At 43.7% G+C, this 24,367-nt stretch overlaps 1 protein-coding gene across 2 annotated transcripts in view; it reads right to left on the bottom strand.

The window, feature by feature from the left end:
• Positions 1 to 24,367, bottom strand: part of NME9 (NME/NM23 family member 9) — a 697,622-nt gene that overhangs the window by 633,513 nt on the left and 39,742 nt on the right. The gene's annotated exons all lie outside the window — the stretch shown is intronic.

The following is a 24,367-nucleotide window of genomic DNA, read 5'->3' as shown; positions in this document are numbered from 1 at the left end:
CATGTACTCTGGACTTGTGCCTTGCCTACGACTAGTCTAGCACAACATGCTATGATAACTCTGCCTTTTAATAAATGTGTTGGTTCGCCTTTGATTGCCCGCATTCCAACCTAACTAGCACCTTGTGGCATTAAAATATATATATATAGATTAACTCTAGAAGGGTCCGGAGACAAGCGGTATGCTACATTACTAAAATGTGCATTTGAACTTTGTCATGTGGATTGTAGTGTGCTACCAAGTTATAATAAACACTGAGTTGAACATAATCAAGCAATACAATTCCCAGAATGCCTTGGACTGTATATTAAGGCATGACGAATAGAACTGCTAATCAGCATAACCACTTAAGAAAGACTTACGGTCGAAATGCATTGTGGATTTACATGCTGTTTTGTTAATAAAGAAACCTGCTAAATTTTTTTTTTGCAGAGTTTTATATAGCGCGAACTAGACCCGAACCGAACAGGTATCAGAGCGCTTTACATAGCACCAGTTACGTTACATGAGGACACACTTTCATTTTAGGCTAATTGGAATCTCCGGTTGTGCAGTGCCACTCTTTGGTGAATAATATTTGTTGGGGTTGGAGGTCTGGCACCGGGAGTTAGGGCGCGCCGCTTCTAGACCTCTTTGTTTGGACATATATATATATATATATATATATATATATATATATATACACATACATATATATACACATACACACATATATATATATGCACAACTTCTTCCCTTGCAGAAAGATGTGAGCCGCACTCTTAATACTGTGGTTACAAAGACAATTTAATGAGCAGCTGAGGGCAATCCAGACGCGTTTTATGCATCCAGTGCACTTTTTCAAAGGTGAGCCCTGGCCACAGGAACCAATTGTGAGCCAACGGAAATGTTCGCATTTAAGCATTTTCAGCCCTCTGGTGGTGATTTTTGGACGTTGAGTTCTTGGTGCATGATGGTATTCATGGTCTTTTCACAGTGGTCTCAGTAAAAACCTCCAGTTAGTTGTGGCGGATTATCGTGCTGCCTCACAGGAAGCAAGGTCTTTCCTTAACAGTATTTACCCCTTACCCATATATATATATATATATATATATATATATATATATATATATATATATATATATATATATATATATACATATACACATATATATATATATATATATACATATACACATATATACATATATATACATATATATACATTTATATCCATACATATACACACATATATACATACATTTATTCAAATATATACATATACACATATATCTATATATACATATACACATATATCTATATTCACTGAAAAAACCATAGGTTAGAGACCATATATAGTTAGGAATTAGCATTTAAAAAACCTTGAAAATTCACTGAAAAAACCATAGGTTATAGACCATATATAGTTAGGAATTAGCATTTAAAAAACCTTATTTTACTCACACAAAACCATTGAAATTCCATATATAGTTAGTTGCACTAACTATATATCGCGCACCCGCAATTCACTGCTGATGATGTCACATATTACATCATTCATGACATGGTCAGTGACATCACTGATGACATCACTGATGACATCTCAAATGACATCACTGATGTAATATGTGACATCATCAGCAGTGAATTGCGGGTGCGCGATATATAGTTAGTGCACCTAACTATATATGGAATTTCAATGGTTTTGTGTGAGTAAAATAAGGTTTTTTAAATGCTAATTCCTAACTATATATGGTCTATAACCTATGGTTTTTTCAGTGAATTTTCAAGGTTTTTTAAATGCTAATTCCTAACTATATATGGTCTCTAACCTATGGTTTTTTCAGTGAATTTCAATGGTTCTTTAATAGCAAATATCATAAGCTGTCGAATGTCAAGTACATGGTAAGTAAAAACATTTTCGTGTTTATGCACACTGATCTGCTTTGAATGCTGCCCCCCCTCCCCCTCATTTCTATTAGGAGTACTCTCTCTTTGCAGATAGTGAAGGGTAGTTAACACAGGCCTTTGCCCCCGTTGTAATCCGTCGTGCCTGCTTCTCTCTCCATTTGATTGATTGTTATCCAAGCATTTACTGTTTTAGAATTGGTTCTCTTTGGTTCATTCTCTATTTACAAACAAGCACAGAGTCGCAATACTCTGTTTAGTCTTTGCAGATAGTGAAAAATCGTGTAAAAAAACAAAAGGAATCGAGCAAAATCAGTAGGCCACTAATGGGATCTCTTTTTGACCTCGCTAAAATAGAAACATTAGGAACAACCCCTCATGAGAAATACGAAACTAGTGAGATGAACTGAGCTCCACACCATGATGGCTGCAAGACAGCTCGGCTCCGCCACCCAACCCGCCCAAAATAACGATAAACTCTATGCAAATATTACAAATACATACAACACACCAGCAAAGTAACAGGGTAAAACATTTTATTAAATAACTATTTACATAACTATTTTATACTTTTTGGTGCCCGATCCGGCTAGCTCAATCGATCGAGCATGAAACTCATGCACTCTGATAGTTCAAAGTTTTGAGGAGTGCTTGTAACACTGTCTGAAGCTTATTTGCACTTGCTACAGCTTCACTATTCTCAATGTAAGTGGGGGCTGTTTGAGGACGTGACTGCATTTGAAAACAATGTGATGCGGTGCCACCCTGAACCGCTTGACGGAGGCCCCCGAGGGACGGTGTGATGGCGCGGACTCGGAGGGGGCGCTTGGCTCCGGCCCCCTCCCCAAGTCGTGTTGCCCTGGTGTGGCCTGAGATCGCCCCCGACATAGGTGGCCGGCTCCCGGGGTCAAGCTGAACTTTTTGCCTTTTGGTGACTCTTCCATTCTTGACCTTGTCCCACAATCCGTTTCACCTAAAGACACGCTGTAGTGGGGCGCCCCTTTACCGTTTCAGTTGACATTCCGCCCGCTTTTGCTACACTGTGCCTCTTCCGCTATTCAGCTGTTTACCGCCCGCTCTTTCGACTACAGCGTCTCGCTCACCATGTAGTTGAGTTGCTCCCGCTCTTGCGGTGCAGCGATAGGCGGCTGCCACAGGACTCTCAAAATGGCGGCCGGCTCTTCAAATTTGGGCGTGGTCCACTAAAATGGCCCTGCGACACCTTGGAACTCGGACGCTTGTCTGCTAGGGCTTGGGCTCCATTCTCGAAAGCGTCCCCTCAGCCTTGAAGATTCTACAAAAGTCTTGGGGGCCCCCGACTCCCGCAGGCTTCTGGTGGGGAGCGGCTGCCATGATTGCTCGTGGAATGGCCACGACGGAGCTACGAGATGGTGGTGCTCTCATGCTGACGCCAGCTTCAGTCTGAAACATCCAGAAACACTGTAGACTACCAATTCGATCAGTTCCGGTAGCGCCCCAACGTGACCCGGTAGAGAAGAACTTGCCCTCCCCTCTTTGACTGATGGTTCTTGTTGCCTGTCCCTTCTGTTGTCATTTAACAGAACTATTTAGCCTGCTGAAAGGGGTTGTGTTCCGACCGCTGGTTGGTGGAGACATTTTGACTATATTCTGGACCTGCGTTGTCGCGTAATGCGTCATATGACGCGCCGCGTTAGCGCATCCGGAAGTGCTCCGGTGCGCGAAGCGCAGCTTCCCGGAAGCGATCCGGGGCGCGGCGCGCAGCGCGTAACGCAAGCATAACAGGTCATGTGACTTGTTAATAAAACTTTTCACTGGTTCATTTACTTTTCTTATTCTAATGATGAAAGGCTTGGTCATATGACCTAAAAATTACGCTTTTTATTACTTTCGAACATTATTTTTTCTAAAACATATGTTATAATATTCCAGGCTAATGTACTTTCCTGGAAAATTCTTTTTTTTTTTTTTTTTTTTAAACCTTTATTGTACAAAGAAAGCTCACAAATACGGGCCTACAACCCACGAGGGCTGGCCACCACATGGTAGATAACGTAATAAACGAAAAACAAATTCTCAACAGGATATGTCACCAGGAGCACAGGAGAAACAACAAAAGGCATCGAGCAATCAGCAAGAACAGGACAATAAAAGGTTAATTTTCTAATGCGGGGCGGGGAAACAGAAGAACCATGGGCCCTTTCCTGGAAAATTAACAACTGTTCTGCAAGTAAAATATATTCCTTTTTCGAGAAAAAGGGCGTTTCTTCGTCCCATGACGGAGCCGTTGAGCAAAAGAGGCTCGGCCTGCTGTCTTAGTCGCCGATACGCCTGAATATCAGATTCTTATCGATCACTTTATGTTGCAGGAGTAGAAAACACAACAGTACTTGACCATTTATCTTTACTGCGTTCCTGCGTATTGTACCTTTTACCCTTCATGTAATTGGACTGCTTTATTTCACTTGCCTTTTACTGATTCTAAAACAGTGACTATTATTAAAAACTTTACCAATGTAAATACTACTACCATGTTTTCTTTTAAAAACCTTTATTGTGAAAATGTCAGTATACAAATACGGGCCTATAACCACGTGGGCCGGCCACGGAGCAAACTGTAATCGTATATGATGAGTAGACATTTACACTGTAGAGGAACTTAACGGGCGGGCCATTAGGTTGCAAGAACTAAGGTGTCTAACAGTTGCGGAATCGGTGGACGTACATTTTATAATTAAAATACGACAGGGCCAGTTACAATAAAATTATCTAGATATACATTTGCGGGCAAGTACCATGGGTGACGTTAATTCGAACTTTCAATAGTACAGTAATCAATAACACATCAGAACTTAATATCAATAGGGATGTCGAAATATTCAATCAATTCTCGTCCCCGCCCGCCATGTGCTTCAAAACTGCATACGTATCTCGTGATATCAAGGTTGTGCAACCAGTACACAACAAGGAGTTACGAGTCCCATTTATTCCGGCGCCATTTTGGGCGAGGACGGGCAGGTCCAGGATATAGTCAAAATGTCTCCACCAACCATCGACTATGATGATGTTCATATGCTGTAATTATTAGAGTAACACTCATCTGTCCACATGAAATTAATTTGCCACAATCTAAACATGTCATTTTAATCTTTCCAAAGTTCTTCTAAATATTTGGGACCGTTTCCCTTGCCTCTGATGCTGTCAGTGCCACTTCTTTGGTGAATGTACTGGCAGATCGGGGGTTCTCCTCCAAATCTCTCTTTTGTGCAGCACTATAATTGATCGGTGCCACCTCTCCATATGACGATGCATGGTATAATTACCATAACTATATATTTTTTCGGTTCCTCTGGAGAGTACATCGTGGCAGATGAGGCAGGTAACGTACCGGGCATTTACCTTTTTTGCATGTAGAGGAAAGGAAAAAAAATTTGAGCGTCCGAGTTCTAAGGTGTCCCAGGGCCATTTTAGTGGACCAGGCCCAAATCCAAAGAACAGGCCGCCATTTTGAGAGTCCTGTTGCAGCCGCCTGTCGCTGTAGCATCAAGAGCGGCCGAAACTCAGCTGAATGGCAACTGAAACAGTAAAGGGGCGCCCCACTACAGCAGACGAGCCTCCACCTGGGGAGGCCCGTTCACGCCGCCTCCCCCCCCCTTCGGGCACCCCACGCCGTTATTCGGAGCAGCATTGTAGGATGGCCACACCAGTGCGGCAACTTGCTAGACACCACCTCGTTGCCAACCGAATCTCAGCGCCTTGTGGTGTCTTCCATTCCGAAAATATTGTTGTGCTGCCTTCGGCCTATTCGCCGCAAGTGCGCACGCAACTCAGCTGCATAGTGAGTGAAACACCAAGGGGCGCCCCACTGCAGCCGAGGAACCTTCATCTTGGGGGCGACGCACAGCATCACATTGCTTTCCAATGCAGTCAGATCCTCAAACAGCCCCCACTGACTGACGCCGCCTCACAGGCCAACGGGGCGCCCCACGCCGACTTTCGGCGCAGCATTGTAGGATGGCCACACCAGTGCGGCAACTTGCTGGACCCCACCTCGGTGCCATCCGGATCTTGGCGCGTTGCGCTGCCTTTGGCCCTATTCGCACATCGGTCCGCTACTGACGCCACCTCACAGGCCAACGGGGCGCCCCACGCCGACTTTCGGCGCAGCATTGTAGGATGGCCACACCAGTGCGGCAACTTGCTGGACACCACCTCGGTGCCATCCGGATCTTGGCGCGTTGTGCTGCCTTCGGCCTATTCGCACATCGGTCCGCTACTGACGCCGCCTCACAGGCCAACGGGGCACCCCACGCCGACTTTCGGCGCAGCATTGTAGGATGGCCACACCAGTGTGGCAACTTGCTGGACCCCACCTCGGTGCCATCCGGATCTTGGCGCGTTGTGCTGCCTTTGGCCTATTCGCACATCGGTCCGCTACTGGCGCCGCCTCACAGGCCAACGGGGCGCCCCACGCCGACTTTCGGCGCAGCATTGTAGGATGGCCACACCAGTGCGGCAACTTGCTGGACCCCACCTCGGTGCCATCCGGATCTTGGCGCGTTGTGCTGCCTTCGGCCTATTCGCACATCGGTCCGCTACTGACGCCGCCTCACAGGCCAACAGGGCGCCCCACGCCGACTTTCGGCGCAGCATTGTAGGATGGCCACACCAGTGAAGCAACTTGCTGGACCCCACCTCGGTGCCATCCGGATCTTGGCGCGTTGTGCTGCCTTCGGCCTATTCGCACATCGGTCCGCTACTGACGCCGCCTCACAGGCCAACGGGGCACCCCACGCCGACTTTCGGCGCAGCATTGTAGGATGGCCACACCAGTGCGGCAACTTGGTGGACACCACCTCGGTGCCATCCAGATCTTGGCGCGTTGTGCTGCCTTCGGCCTATTCGCACATCGGTCCGCTACTGACGCCGCCTCACGTGCCAACGGATTTTCTACGCTTTTTATACCCTATGCCGCATAACAGGTCATGTGACTTGTTTATAAAACTTTTCATTGGTTCATTTTACTTTTGGTTTCCTAATGATGGAAGGCTTGATCATATGACCTAAAAATAACACTTTTCATTGGATGAAAACTTTTTTTTTTCCCAAACGATGAAAGCCCCACCTTGTTTCTGGATGTTTCAGACTGAAGCTGGCGTCAGCATGAAAGCACCACCATCTCGTGGCTCCGTCGTGGTCATTCCGCGAGCAATCATGGCAGCCGCTCCCCACCGGAAGCCTGCAGGAGTCGGGGGCCCCCAAGACTTTTGTAGAATCTTCAAGGCTGAGGGGACGCTTTCGAGAATGGGGTCCAAGACCTAGCAGACAAGCGTCCGATTTCCAAGGTGTCCCAGGGCCATTTCAGTGGACCAGGCCCAAAAAGGAAAGAGCCTGCCGCCATTTTGAGAGTCCTGTGGCAGCCGCCTATCGCTGCACCGCAAGAGTGGGTGCAACTCAGCTGAATGGCGGATTTTGGCACAGTGTACCAAAAGCGGGCGGAATGGCAACTGAAACGGTAAAGGGGCGCCCCACTACAGCATCCACCAGGGGAGGCCCGTTCACACGCCGCCTCACCCCCCCCCCCCCCCCCCCCCGGGGCGCCCCACGCCGTTATTCGGAGCAGCATTGTAGGATACCAAAACCAGTGCGGCAACTTACTTGACATCACCTGGGTGCCATCCACATCTCAGCGCGTTCTGCTGCCTTGGGACTATTCGCACAACAGACCGCTACTGACGAGCCACCCCCCGGGATGCCCCACGCCGTTATTCGGAGCAGCATTGTAGGATACCAAAACCAGTGCGGCAACTTACTGGACATCACCTGGATGCCATCCACATCTCAGCGCGTTCTGCTGCCTTGGGACTATTCGCACAACAGACCGCTACTGACGAGGCCACCCCCCGGGACGCGCCACGCCGTTTTTCGGAGCTGCATTGTAGGATACCCAAAACCAGTGCGGCACCCAGGCAACATCACCTGGGTGCCGTCCAGAACTCAGCACGTTGTGCTGCCTTGGGACTATTCGCACAAAACACAGCTACTGACCATTGTTGCTTCTTTTTTCCTAAAAATGTTTAAATGTTTTTACTGTTTTTGTTGCGTTGTATATATTTATAAGTTATTAAAGTTTTATAATCCTACTACTTTGTTGGAGTGCTATATATTTTTAATGTGACACATAATTGTAAAAACTTTGATGTACAAAGAGGCATCCCTCGAATCTTCCGCTTCAGGCTCGGTCCCCTCCCCAATCACAATACAGGATGGTTTTCAGATCGTAGGAACGCGTGTGGTGTGACGGATCTCATCGGGTGGGGGCCTTGATCTACTGTAACTCCTTTGAAGAGGGGTGATTCTTTACAGCTGGGGCCATAAACTACATCTGCAGGGCTAGGTGATAGCCTGGGACCGGCCTGGACAATCGGACACAGAGGTAGAGGAGTTTCAGAGGGTGCGGTAGTGAATAGGGCGAAAGGGAGGTGTCGGGCGGGCACAGGGTGTGATTCTCAGGGAAGAGCAGCGCAGATGGGGGGAGGTTTATTGCCCATGCATAAGACAGAGAGCGGGGGTGACCAGTACCTGGGGGAGATGCTTGCGAGGGTGGGGAGCCATGCTAAGGATCGACAGCGTGCAGAGAGTGGGTCTGGCCAAGGCATCTAAAATGGCTGCCGTGCACGACAAAAGTGTGGCATTTGAAAAAAGGCAAGATGGCGCAGACAATGTTTATCAACACTTCCTGATTTCCTTCGAATCGAACGTTAACAGACGTTATCTCTCCCACACTACCGGTCCCCCTCGGCTTAAACGCCGAGATGGTAGGGACTGCATCCCGTGGAGATAGGCCGAGACGTCACTCAGCAGAAAAAAAAGAAAAAAAAAAGTCTATAAACATACAATAAGTTAAAAGTCAATCATTCTTGTTTCCTTGTAGTACGCTCCCCAGTCCGCTTCCCGTTACACGAACCGGGCGCACCCCACGAAAAAAAAAAGATTTTTTTTTTTTTTTGCCCCGCGGAGCCCTTTTAAAGCCTCCACATCAAACCTAGGGGGTCAGGGAGGATCTACTATGCCCCCTTATGATCATTTGCCCCTTCGCTTTGGCCTCCTCTTGTCTCTCGATCCTACCGAGAGACAAGATGGCGGCCGCTCCGTACTGTTTGGAATGTTTACAGACACCGGAGAGCCAATCAGCTTCGCTTCGCAAAGCTCCGTAACGCGGAAAGTACGCGAAACGGAGCGCTACCCGGGACGCTGTCACAGATATATATCTTTTTTTAAACGTTAATTTCTCAAAATCCACTGGAGCACATATATTGAGACCCAGCAAAGGCACATCGGGCTACCGGTCCCTACAATTTTGCCAAGTTTCATGCAAATCCATTCAGCCGTTCGATTTTTTTTTTTTTTTTTTTGCCCCGCGGGGCCCTTTTAAAACCTCCACATCAAACCTAGGGGGTCAGGGAGGATCTACTATGCCCCCTTATGGTCATTTGCCCCTTCGCTTTGGCCTCCTCTTGTCTCTCGATCCTACCGAGAGACAAGATGGCGGCCGCTACGGACTGTTTGGAATGTTTACAGACACCGGAGAGCCAATCAGCTTCGCTTCGCAAAGCTCCGTAACGCGAAAAGTACGCGAAACGGAGCGCTACCCGGGACGCTGTCACAGATATATATATTTTTTTGAACGTTAATTTCTCAAAATCCACTGGAGCACATATATTGAGACCTAGCAAAGGCACATCGGGCTACCAGTCCCTACAATTTTGCCAAGTTTCGTGCAAATCCATTCAGCCGTTCGGGCTAAAAGTGAGGCCAACCGCCCTATGGAAATTAACATGGGAAAAACGCGTTTTGGGACCCCCCTTTTTTCTCGGCCCCCCCTTGACGAACCCCCCCCAAATTTTCAGGGGCTGCTCAGAAACAAAATGTTCCATTTTCCTGAAAATTTCAGCCAATTCCGTCCACAAACGCCAAAGTTATTAGACATAGAATTTTCAAAAATCCCATAGAGAAAAAATCCTAACTATATATACCTACTGGCGACCGCCAGTAGGTAATACATATACACACACACACACACACACACATATATATATATATATATATATATATATATATTTTATATATATATATATATATATATATATATATTATTTTATTTTATTTTTTTACAGGAAAGGGAGAAGCTTGAGAGACATTATAGTGAGAGGCAACATCAGTCCAGAACAGAAGATACACAACCTACAGGGATTTTTCCCCTGTGGCCATTGCAAAGCATGCAAATCCAGTGTGATGGTCAAAACATACGATACCCCTGGGGCCACCAAACCATCAAACAATTTCTAACATGCAGCACTGCTTTTGTAATTTATGTACTAGAATGCCCTTGCAAGATGAGATATGTAGGGAGCACCACCTTTGCCGCAAAGAAACGGATATTAAAACATATACGCGCTATACATAACAAAGACAAACACAACCCAGTAACACGCCATTTCGAGGAGTACCATCTCTCCAACAGCTCACTTTTGAAATACTTTATTATTGAGCAAATCCAAATAGGGAAAAGGGGAGGCAACCGCATACTCCTTTTGAGAAAACGCGAATCATGGATCATAATTGACATGCAAACGAGAAGCCCATGGGGCCACAACCAGGATGAGGAAATGATTATACACTTACAGGAGGAGTAGGAATGCCCGAGTCTATACGAGCCTCACTATTTCCAGATACAGTTAGATGTTTACTAATTAACTCTTTTACTGTATAGCCATATGTGTGTATGTTGAGCAGTAGTTTCTTTACCTCAGGCTGGTTTTATATTTTAACCCTCACCTCTTTCTCTTATTTACAGGAGCAAAGGAAGGTACTGACACTCATCTGTATGTAGCAGTAGAGGTCAACTACTCCTTTCTTCATGATGTGGAGGAACCAGCACTGATTACGGTTTAAGATAAGACTAATTTTACCAATTGTTCATTTTAATCCTGATAGTTTAACACAATTTGCACAATTTACACATTTATTATCACAGTTTTGTTAATACTTGCACCGAATACACAATAAATATGAGAGTTTTCAGATATCCATTTGCTGAGGTTGGGTGCACTTCTTACTTTGAGCTTACTCGAATTTTGGGACAGCCACCTCAAGATCTAGATACCTTAGGGAAACAGAATGCTACTAATTTACCAACTAATATTTAATCTAGGACCATCAGTCAAGATGCTCTATATAGTAAGACCATTTACATATGCCCTACTTAGGTAGTATCACGGAACACTACACAGCACTTGCCACTAGAGCGAGTACAATGCCTCTCATTCTTCCTCAGATACCAGGGTGTAGTAGAGCAATCCCCACTTTGGGAGCTATACAGGTTTTCACCGTAGATGATGCTTGCTCCGCTAGGAACCGATAATGGTATCACAATGGTATGACATTTAAAAATGAAAAATGTATGCAGAAGGCAAAAAGTGTATCTACGGTATCATCCAAAAATGTACCAATCATATCTGCATTTATGGCAGAGCGTTCAATCACAAAACAAACAATGACATCACAATTGTGACACATAAATGCCTATTTAGGACTAAAGTTGGTCATACTCGGATACCAGCTTTATGGTATAAATATATGTTGATTACGTTAGAAAACACACAAATGAAATATATTTGAACTAGATACCCTTTGCAACTAATATTATGAAGTAATAATATGTATTTGTGCAAGAAAAATAGACACTTCAACATAGATGCCGTGTTTTCAACAAAATATATCATTCTAGAGAAGTGAATTGTCCCTCAACTATGTCTAGGCATTATATGTATGGCAGTGAAACCCACTGACCAGTGTGTGAGCAAGGGGACTGCGTTCCCCGAAACGCGTAACTGGTATTAAAAACTTTGCAACTGGAACAAACTGAGAGAGTGTTGTTATGGACTGTAAAAATATTTGAAATTCGGGTGGGCTTCGCCGGAGCACGCTACATTTATAACTAGCCGAGTGGGGTGGAAGGAGCAATACGAGGAAGAAATATATATATATACATATACACACATATATATATATATATATATATATACATATACATATATATACATATACACATATACATATATATTCCAAATGCAAACACCCCAAACTTGGAGAACCACACGGAGCGTGTTCAATTTCTTTATTTCTGCAAGGTAGTACAGCTCTGCAGACAAGTACAGCGATGTTGCATAATGGCCAATGAGTCCCCAACATGTTTCTGGCGCTTCGCCCTTGCTCACGGGATTGGCATACTGGGAGCAGCAGCAGGGAAAGAGCTTCTTAAGGTAAACAGAGTTCCGCCCCTCTGGGCGTGTCGGCCCATTGCCTATTGGTACCTGTAGTATCTGATAATTACTGCTGTGCGTGGATATCACTGCCAGTTCTCCTCACTTCAAATATTAAAACCACAGTGGGTTGCTTCGTCGCACTCTTGTTGCCGCCGTACTTTAGTTCACTCCTGCAGAAACACACGCTGCTCCTCATGAGCTGTTTTCGTGACAACGCTGGACCCGCACATCCGCAGTGGGGTTCTCCGCGACCAAGGCAGGCCGCCATAGATTCCAAATGCAAACACCCCAAACTTGGATAACCACACGGAGCGTGTTCAATTTCTTTATTTCTGCAAGGTAGTACAGCTCTGCAGACTAGTACAGCGACGTTGCATAATGGCCAATGAGTCCCCAGCATGTTTCTGGCGCTTCGCCCTTGCTCATGGGATTGGCATACTGGGAGCAGCAGCGAGGAAAGAGCTTCTTAAGCTAAACAGAGTTCCACCCCTGCACTGAGGAGCAGCGTGTGTTTCTGCAGGAGTGAACTAAAGTACAGCGGCAACGAGGGTGCGACGAAGCAACCCACTGTGGTTTTATTTTTTGAATTTTAATATTTGAAGTGAGGAGAACTGGCAGCGATATTCACACACAGCAGGAATTATCAGATACTACAGGTACCAGGAGGCAATGGGTCGACACGCCCAGAGGGGCGGAAGTCTGTTTACCTTAAGAAGCTCTTTCCTCACTGCTGCTCCCAGTATGCCAATGTTTACCTTAAGAAGCTGTTTCCTCGCTGCTGCTTCCAGTATGCCAATCCTGTTTGCATTTGGAATATATATATATATATATATATATATATATATATATATATATATATATATATATATATATATATATATATATATATATATATATCACTCCCAACCTCGCTCCAATAGAACAGGTATGAGCCGCATCCATTATGGTGAAGAAAAGCTTTATTTTGAACTGGCGTTTTCCTAATATATTTCGGTCACATCGACCTTCATCAGAGGACAGCCATGACATCACAAGACTTCACAGCGCACCTTCAAATTTTTTATGCCCTCTGGTGGGTGCCTTGATGGTTAGGGCTCGGGCATGCTGGTACATGTAGTGCGAAGGGGTCTCTCTGTTCTTACCCGTTAGTGGGCGATGTATGCTGCATTTGCTTCACCATAGTCCCCAAACAGTCAGCCTTTCATGCTGCTGGGGTCCGTTCCAAAGTCTCGTCTTTGGCAGCAGCCCGCTGCCCTTTTTGCTTGCGCAATCAACAGAAAGAGGTCCGATTTCGGGCAGCATAGTGGCGCTCTTTGTCCGGCGGTGCTTGGCTCTAGGCAGGACCACGCCTATAACATCACTCCCAAACTCGCTCCAATAGAACAGGTATGAGCCGCATCCATTATGGTGAAGAAAAGCTTTATTTTGAACTGGCGTTTTCCTAATATATTTTGGTCACATTGATCTTCATCAGAGGACAGCCATGACATCACGAGACTTCACAGCGCACCTTCAAAGTTTTTATGCCCCCTGGTGGGCACCTTGATGGTTAGGGCTCGAGCATGCTGGTACATGCAGTGCAAAGGGGTCTCTCTGTACTTACCGGTTAGGGGGCGATGTATGCTGCATTTGCTTCCCCATAGTACCCAAACAGTTAGCCTTTCATGCTGCTGGGGTCCGTTCCAAAATCTCGTCTTTGGCGGCAGCCCGCTGCCCTTTTTGCTTCCGCAAATATGGAGCGGACACCTGGCGCAGAGTTCCCTGCTCCGTTCCCTTGTGGTGGCGCATGAAAACCCCACATGGATTAAAGGAGGAGCAGGGCGAAAGTGACTGTGGAGGCTGGGTCAATACTCAAACTCCAATCAGAGTGCACTATGACTCCTATTAAATCGGCCCCCAGGTGGAATTGTAATCACTTGATGAAACATGGCACTGAGGAAAGCCGTTAGGCTGAAACGCGTCTGCCTAGCGTTTCGATCAACATTCTACCCAAGCGCTTTTAATTTTGGCAATAAAAACCAACAAACAGCACCGAGCATGTGTCGGACCCATTTTTCAAGGAGGAAAAGGGGATTGGAGTTTATGTGTGAGCGGTGTAGCAGGCACCGCTTTTCGGCACGCCCTCCCGGTCTGGAGCTCCGCGCAGAACTTGCTGAACTCTTGGTATTGTTTTAAACTACAGCGCAGCGCCCCCACGTATGGAAAGGACACTCACCTGAGTTGGAATATCAAAAGGGGAGAGAGGATGCAGTATGTTGCTGCGTGAAGTGTCTGCCAGCTGAGTTTTCATTCCATTATGTACCCCCTTATGAGATGCTGGGAAGATGTGCAAACCGCAGCCAGCAAGACTGGAAAGCCATTTGGTTCATGGGGTGAATTCACTGTAATTTCACTCACTGTGGTGGCGCATGAAAACCCGGCATGGATTAAAGGAGGAGCAGCGCAAAAGTGACTGTGGAGGCTGGGTAAATACTCAAACTCCAATCAGAGTGGACTATGACTCGTATTAAATCAGCCCCCAGGTGGAATTGTAATCACTTGATGAAACATGGCACTGAGGAAAGCCGTCAGGCTAAAACGCGTCTACCTAGCGTTTCGATCAACAGTCTACCCAACCGCTTTTAATTTTGGCAATAAAAACCAGCAAACAGCACCGAGCATGTGTCGGACCGTTTTTCAAAGAGGAAAAGGGAATTGGAGTTTATGTGTGAGCGGTGTAGCAGGCACCGCTTCCCGGCATGCCCTCCCGGTCTGGAGCTCCACGCAGAACTTGCTGAACTCTTGGTATTGTTTTAAACTACAGCGCGGCGCCCCCGTCCCTTATGGAAAGGACACTCACCTGAGTTGGAATACCAAAAGGGGAGAGAGGATGCAGTATGTTGCTGCGTGAAGTGTCTGTGAGCTGAGTTTTCATTCCATTATGTACACCCTTATGAGATGCTGGGAAGATGTGCGAACCGCAGCCAGCAAGACTGGAAAGCCACTTGGTTCATGGGGTGAATTCACTATAATTTCACTCACTGTGGTGGCGCATGAAAACCCAGCATGGATTAAAGGAGGAGCAGCGCGAAAGTGACTGTGGAGGCTGGGTCAATACTCAAACTCTAATCAGAGTGGACTATGACTTGGCCCCCAGGTGGAATTGTAATCACTTGATGAAAAGTCAGTCTGGAGCTCCGCGCAGAACTTGCTGAACTATATATATATATATATATATATATATATATATATATATATATACTTGTTGGTCTGGATTGTTCTAACCAAATTGGCACTCTTGTTTCCATCTCTTGGTTCTTCATCACCTCAAGCAGCCTTCAACCTCTGGACTCTGCATCTTCTCCAAAAATTGTGAGCCCAATCCAAGCATTCATATTCCCCAACCACTAAATCAACTCCTGTCTTGCTTCCTGAGAAAGACAAAAATTCTATGAGTACCTCAATCCATTCCTTAAGTGTTACGTTTTCAAAATATGTAAGGCCCGATGGTTAAAATATAAAATCTGATTCTCTCGTTTTTTGATTAAGCTATGCCTCATCCATTTTTCACCCCTGCCCTCATCCAGCCCAGCTCTATACTTGACACCGCATCTGTATAAACATGAGTAAAGAATCTAGATTTGGACTGTGTATATTAGGCTGTGTATACATGCAGAGTCAGTGCAAAAGAACAGCTGGCGTCTGCTCGAGTTTTTTCAGACAATGGTTAATCCTCAATTAAAATTTACTCAGATAGGATATCTTGTTGTTCAGCCTTAGGACGCGGCAATTGCACAAGACACCGAGGCTGTCGATTCTTGCCATTACCTCATTTGTGTGTTCTTCCCAAAGCTCTATTTACCTCTGGGCGTCCCTTGTTTGTGATCTTTTGCTATAAAAACCCATGTTACCCATCATTCAGTGTGCCTCTCCTAAAGTATCTCTATGGTGCTTGTGGGATGAGTCCCCATTCATGAATGCTAAATAAATGATCTTTGGTTTGTACTTCACTCCAGTGTTGATTCCTCCTTACTTGTTGGGAACCCGTGGACTAAAGGGTGACCCTGCACCAAGGGGTTATTAATAATCTACTTCCACACGATAATGCAAGAGCCCCGGAAATATTGCTTAAATAGTAGAAAGGCCTACAATACGTTCTACCATTCTCAGAAAAAACACAGTTTATCCTGAGAGTATTTTCTATCTCCTTTCATATCCTCTTCAGCTTCTCTTTCAGTAGCCTCAACACCCCTTCCACAGTGTGTACTATAAAACCCAGAAACTGTGTATGCTGACTCGGAACAAAATGCGTCTTTGTTTTTTTTACCACAAATCCCAAATCCTCCACCTGTCTCCTGTCCTAGTCCATAATTAAAATGTCGTCCAAATAAATTATCGACATACACCCCTCTCTTTCATGTAAGCCGCCACTGGTCAAAGGATCTTAGTAAAACTCCAAGGTGCTGACGAGAGACCGAAAAGGCAGACATACAAACTTCCTCCTCCACTGGAACCTCAAAAACATCTGATGATTCTCCCAAATCAGAACCCTCAGATAAGCATCTTTCAGGTCCAATCGTGTCATCCAATTCCCTTTTTGCAACACATTCTTCAACAAGTGTATCCCTTCCATCTTGAAATTATGGTAAACCACCAGCCATTCAGCTCTCACAAATTTATTACTGGACACATACCCTTGTAATTTTTTTCAATTAGTAAAATATTGCTTATAAAACCATCCAATCGTTCCACTTCTATCACAACCACTCCTTTCACAATCAATTCCTGAATCTCTAAATCTATCAACTTCCTTTGATTTTCTGAAAAGACCAGTCTTCTTAGTATACAGTGTTGCACTGGTCTTCCTACAAACTCTATTCCAAATCCCCGAACAGTCTCTAACACCCAATAATCCCTTGTAATCAACAACCAATTTTGATCAAACTGGGCAAGTCTGCCGCCCAATTTTAAGGGGATAACAGAAAGGTATAGTCTTACAATTGATCCTCTGTTCCTTCTGTCCTCACCATTGTATCATCCCAGAGCTCTCTGCCTCGGGGGTAAAATCTGCCTCTGCTGTATCATTGCTGTCCCTGATAGCCTCTAAATCCTTGAGCAAAGGAGCCTCTTGTGATACCTTGACCACGGTCTGGGAACCAACTCCTTGTTCTCCCGCCCATTCTAAAAACAAGCTCCTGAAACACTTTCTTAATCTCTTTCTGAGATTTCTGAATGGAACTGAAAGATTCTTAATGTAGCCATCGCCAAACAATAGACCATTAGCAGATGGTTCCTCTTCTTTTCCTGCTAGACCTACTAATTTAGGATCTATTTTTAACAGGATGCTTTTACTTCTAGCATTAGACAAAGCTGTATTGGCGTTGCCTAGAAGGCAAATTGCCCTCTGAATCCACTGTCTAAGCTCCTCAACATCATTGTAATTTTTGAACACATATGCCTCTTTATTCATTTCAAAAATCTTCGTCAGTGAACCCACTACATCTAAAGGTCTGCCCTGGGATGACCTTAGACCATTATCAAGGAACTTCCTGGGGCTACTACCACACCTTAGTGATGATCTTGGCATCTAGGTCAAGTGCCGCCAAAACTTTCTTATCCACTGTGGATCTCGGGCATTCTGACTTGAATCAGACCTGAACTTCCTAAATGATCTCCCTTCTAATCCAATATTGGATATGTTGCGCCACATTATCTGAAGGTGACCATGCAGGAGACAATGGATGTTTAATTAATAATGGGTCGAACATATTTTGACCAAAAGAGTCCAAAATTTACCCACCCTCCTTCTTCAGTTTACCCTCAGCTGGCCTGTTCCCTTTCATAGAGCTATCATCCTCAGAATCAAAATCTGAAGAACAAGTGAGCAGCACCTCCGCACTTCCGGAGGACTCGTCACAAATAACTACTTTGTGTTTGCGCCCTTTTGATCTTTTTGGTCTGTCATAATCTATGCCTATTTCTTGCCCATTCTTGATGCCATTGGCATCTTACAATTGCCATGTTCTACCTAAGCTGATTTATTTTTCTTTGTCATAATCTACCAAAGTAGATTTATTTTTCTTTGTCATAACTTACTGGCCGTCACATGCTTCCTCTGAGGCCTCGCTACCAGATTTATGGGAAAACTCTGCCACACTAGCAGATCAAAAATGCTCTTCCTGAATGCTAGGGGTCTTTAAAACCAGCATTTCTAACTTTCTTTCCATTCTTTGCGACACCTCAATAGTTATTTTTTCAATCGCTTTATTTAGTTTCTCCTCCAGAGAAAAATCATGTGACCCTTTGCCTTGCTCCATTTTGGGGTAACCAATTAAATAGTAAAATTATTACCAAAAACACTCTTTAGTTCCAATATACCAGTCAAAAACAAAAAAACAAAAACAAATTGCAACATAAGTACTCAACAATCCTTAATAAACTGTTTAACACAGACTTAAAATAACTGATAAGCACTTTAAACCACAACACCATTACAGACTTTAAACAATTAAGCTTAATATATACGATGAAGACACTAGAAACAAAATCTTCACCGGCACACTACAAACCCCTCGTGAAGTGTCTGTATCTTCCAAGAATAATCCTGTAAGGATATGAACATTCTGACAGGAGCGGCTTTTATGAAGTCTCCAAATAGACAAAAAGAGATCGGGAGCGAGCTAAGCTAAGACTCATGTGTATGAACTGATAGCGGTCTAGAATTCCAATGTCACTACCACACTTCCGCCGCTGCAAGCCCAAATCAAAGCGGTCTAGATGTCAAGGCCGTCACAAAGGACATGCGCAGCCGGGAGTCTCAACTGTAAAATCTAACAGTTGAATATTCAAAGTCAGCCCAGGTACGCCCTGTCTAAATTACATGATTGAAAAGAAACTCTCAATCACTGAATCCCCCAAACCAAAGTAAGCGCTTCCACCACAACAATAGCGTGGCGAATCTAAGAGTTCAAAACATCTGAATTCAATCACACATCGAATTGGACACATCAATCAACATTCGTCCTAGAATGTAATTCATAAACATTCCCATAAATCACACAGATAAGCTATTAATACATGAAAGGCTTCGAAAATAAATGTGCAGGCATAAACAAGCGCAGCACACAGGCACTTATCTGAGTGAGCAGCAGCAATAAAAGAAGGAAGAGGACCAGTTGCTGGGGTTTTTTATTATGTTTGGAACGTTTTGAGATTATAAGTTATAGAAGCTTTAAATATGCTGATGAGTGGTGGCAAAAAAAGGATAAACTGCTTAATATTGGCCTTCGGTCTTGACATAAAATCAGACATCGACCTGGGTTCAACCCAAAGTATCTTGTTACCACCAGGCATGAGTCTTCTGTCTCTCTACCACTGCTCCTCTCCTCCATCTCATTAGACCCAGCTAAGCCTTCACTTTCCGGTACTTCCTCCTCAACAATTACATCTTCCTCCAACTGCACATCGTCCTCTCTGTAATTGTTCCTGTGAGTTAACTCACCATCATTTTTATTCTCCTGACCTAATTCCTCATTCAACTCAAACCTTGCCCTATCCCTACTTCCAGAAGTACTCCAAGAATTGCAATCACCTCTTAAAACTGCAATTCTCCTAAGGTTCCATTCTTTACCATCACTTAATAACCAACAATCCTCAAAACCATAGTAAATTGCAAAGGATCAGAAAACTGACTCTCACCTTTCTTTACCTTCCAAGATTCCGTTACTTTGACCCACATTCCCTTTGTAATCACAACATCTCAGATTCTCTCTTGAAATCAAACATCTGTTTATACTTCTGATGTTTACTTGTATACAGTAAGGTATCCCCCAATTAATTCAAGGCCTAAGAGGAGAGGGAAAGGGATAAATACTATGCAAACAACCTCTTATCTGGCCTATCTAATTTATACAATGGTATTACTCTAAATGGACATTTCCCACATGAATATCACATTTCAATTAGAAAAAAACCTAGATTGGAATTTTTCAGTTTCGAAACAATTTATCATGACCCTCAAACAATATAACCAAGATTTTTACGCCATCTTCAATTCCTTGCATTCTTCTCACACATACCATCAATCATACCACACATAACTTGTGGTTATTTTTTAAGGGTCATGATAAATTGTTTCGAAACTGAAAAATTCCAATCTATTGAAATGTGATATTATTGTCTCTCATTTGTAATTGTTTTTATGAGTACATGAGTCAAACATTAAATTATAAAAAAGCATATGGAAATGCAGAAAATTAGAAAATATATTTTTGATAAAAAAATTAAAGCGGAAAGAATTTAATTTCTGTGCTGAGATTTTGTCTCCCTGGGGGAAATGTCCATTTGGAGAAATACCATTGTATAAATTAGATAGGCCAGATAAGAGGTTGCTTGCATAGTACTTCTGATGTTTAGCCATACTATTTTCCCTCACCTCCTCCACCGACGTAGTGGTATCTTCACCTGCAGCAAACATTCTGGGTTACATTTAGTACTGGCTCCCCTTACATTCATAACTCCGAATGGGGAAACTTCCAAAGCTTCGTGGGTAGTGTTCTTATACATGCACAGGGTCTTAAAAATCTGTGTCTCCCAATCAGCTCCATTCTTGGTAGCAAGCTGAATGCAGGTACTCTATTAAATACCTCAATCATTCCATTCCCACTAGGATTGTGCACAGATGTGGTCCTAAGCTTGACACCAATTTTAATAAAATACTCTTTAGCCAATTTAGATACAAACCATGCCCTATTATTGCTAATTATCTGCAATGGTAACTCTTCATCCACAAAAACTTTGTCAACAAATGAAAGTGGTTTCTCCTAACCCACTTTTTCCACCACTTTGACTACGGGCCACCTTGACATCAATTAGTGCAATAATGTACTTAGCAGGAGAACCAATGGGCCCCATTATGTCAAAAGCCACTGTGTGCCACGTTTTTCGGGGGAGTTATAGGTTCACACATATTTGGTCTCAAAGTCTTAAGTGATGTTTCCGTGTTTGTACAACACACACAACTTCTCACCATTCTCTCAGCACACGTCTATGCCACGCCACCAATACCATCTTTTAATACTTTGTTTGGTTTTCACAATCCCTCATGCCGTTCATGACACAATTTTACAATTCTGATTTGGGAATGAGCAGGAGGAATCACTCTATTTCCTCTATACACATTTCCATGTACCACGGGCAGCTCACTTCTTATTTCCCAACAAGCATTCAATTCTTTATCTATTACATGCTTTTTGGGCCAACCCTGTTCCACACAAACAATAAGCTGCTGTAAAGAGGTGTCTAAGGAATATTGTCTTCCACTCTTTTTCACCAATTGGACCAATGCAATATGGAATTCTTCCCAATCGCTTCCCCGACACTCCTGCATTTCAGTAGGCATGCGTGAAATAAAAATCAGTTAATACATTTTTCTGTCTTGGCACGTATTCAATTGAATAAATGAAATCCTGAAGCCTCATGGACATCCTTGCTATCCCTGCTGAAGCTTTAAACAGACCTTCGTTAGTCAGCAACTTAACTAAAGGATTGTGATCGGAGCGAACTGTGCAATGCCTACCCCAAATAAAGTATTGAATATGCTACAAGGCCCAGGTGCAAGCAAGGGTCTCTTTTCTATTACAGAAAATTTCGCTTCAGTGGGGGACAACGCAGAAGAAGCATATAGAATTATATTTTCCTTACCTTCTAAAGTTATCTGAGAGAGTACACTTCCCAACCGTTTGTTTCTCGCATCAAACATGACCACATTCTCTAACCCAGGGTCAAAGTTTAGTAAAACAGGGATTGCGTTAACGGGCTTTTTAATGTCTTCAAATTCTAAATTGCAGGCCACTGTCCTTACTTCTCCCAGGAGGGACAAGTCCGCTTATCTTCAATTTTAAAATCAGCAAGAAATAAATGGAGACCACAATATACCCACAATGCCCCAAAAGAAACAACATGAACCTGTACTTCATCCAGCTCCGATGATTGTTTCCTGATGGCACACATGCAGCCAACACTTTAGCTTTGCCATGCCGATGGATCTTTAGTTTGTTAACAAAAAAACATGCCAGCACATCACACATTACATGACCATGAAGTGTGATTAAGTATATGTTGCTTTGCTCTTCACAAAATCCTATGCAAAGAGCACACGCCTACTATCAGCACATGATGCACAAGTTATTTAACTTCCGTGATGTGATATCTGGTAGAGACACAGTCTATCCGCAGATTCATTAACGTTTGAATTATCCCCAGACGCCAGTCTGGATCTGGTAATTTTTCAGCACTACTGCTGCGCACCGGGGGACGGCGTCATACGGCTCCGTGATTACGTCGACCCCGGTCATGACGTCAGTGGAGCCATATTGGTCCCCACCAGCGCGTGGATGCCAGTTTCTTCTGTTAAACCTTCCGCGCCAGAACACGGAGCCATTATAGAAACTGGTTGCGGAAACAGTGTGCCAAAAAGATAAAAATATCTTTGAAACATTAATAAAGAAGAAACAACAAATGGTATATTAATACCCAACATGGATTTTAAAGAAAAATCCCCAAAGAATCAACGAAGCATATGGTTACGTAAATCCCTGCACCCTGGTGAATAACCACCATGCAAGGGAAGAAAACCCTATACTCTATAGACCATTCATGACAATAGCCCATTTATCAGTGGTAATGAGTAGCATGATAATATCAAAATAAAACCTATAAAAGTAACACCATGCTGTTTGTTGAATCACACCATTGTGTGACATATTGACAGTGCCAATACAAGGTATGATGATACCAAACAAAGACTTTAAAAGAAAGAATAAATAAATCAACACTGCTCACTGCTGGCCAATCCAGTGTGAAATAGAAAACACCCACCACCCTACCGACCACACATTTGGAAATGGACGGTATAGTAACATCTAAGTAAAACCTATGTGGCCAGGCCACGTGGTCTGTTGAGTTCTAACATAAATTGAGATAGTGATCACCGGTATAAAAAAAACAGTGCTGCAAAAGGATATAACCCTTACCTCAAAGGACATTCGCAGAGTTGGAAGGATGGGCAGGGAGTTGATGAATCTGCGGCTAGACTGTGTCTCTATCTGATATTACGTTACTGAAGGTAAGTAACTTTTACATCTGATAGAGACATCTAGCCGCAGATTCCTTAACTTTTGATTTAAATGATATAGCTATATCCCTCTGGAGAATGGTCTGCGAACCAATCCTACAAAAGTCCTCAAAGAGAACCAGTCGGTCATAACTAACAACTGACCAAATGTACGTAGGAATAGCAGAACAAGAGCTTTGCGCTTAGTAGAATCCATGACCACAGTCACAGAACATATAAAAATAGACAACCCTACAGGCCAGAGAGAATTGGCCCTTGAAGGAAAAGAGGGAAAACCCTAAAGAACCATCTGTCAGATATCAGAAATTAACCTCTATCCCCAAAGTGGAAAGAAAACTCGTTGACTGAAAGGGCTGAGTGCAAGACAAAAGTCATGTAATACGTATTCTTCACAATAATAAAGAAACATAAAAGAAAGAACTGTCCTGATAAAATCTAAAAGGACTCTCAGGACTCATTCCATCATATGACGATGAATGAACACCAAAAGAAAGATGAACAATATTACCTTCATGGTATTGAGAATTTTGCTTGAACAAAATGACCACTCAAAGGTTACATAATGTAATGTAAAGAGACTAAAAAGACCTTAAAGGTTTGAATTTAATATTGATCTTCATCAATGATGCCAGTCATAAAAATAATTCCCACGAAGATCAACTGGACATACAAATAATATATATATAATTGTGTCAGAATAGACTCCGAGTGGCCTGACAAAACATAGAGCATCGCTGGCCCACATTTACTGCAGGACCACAGTAATCTACAAAGCCTGCGCATACATGGCCTTTTATGTCTTGGTCCAAAAGTCTGAACACAACTCCGAGCCGTGGGCACGCTCAAAATACCTAGGCCAGCGAAAGAAGAAAATGGAACGCACTTGTGATACGAAACACAATTTGATCACAAGCCTGCCTCAAGAAGTAACAGCCATGGATTCCCAAGGACTTGTAAAACACAGTGAAAATAGACACATACCCAAAAAGGCAGGTAGTAAATACCCTCCAGACAGGTGCAAAAAGCATTGTGGGAGAATAACAAGAATAGCTTCTTATAA

The sequence above is a fragment of the Lissotriton helveticus genome, chromosome 3_1 (genome assembly GCF_964261635.1).
Source record: "Lissotriton helveticus chromosome 3_1, aLisHel1.1, whole genome shotgun sequence".
Classification (NCBI taxonomy): Eukaryota; Metazoa; Chordata; class Amphibia; order Caudata; family Salamandridae; genus Lissotriton; species Lissotriton helveticus.
This window is presented reverse-complemented; position numbering and strand designations above follow the sequence as displayed.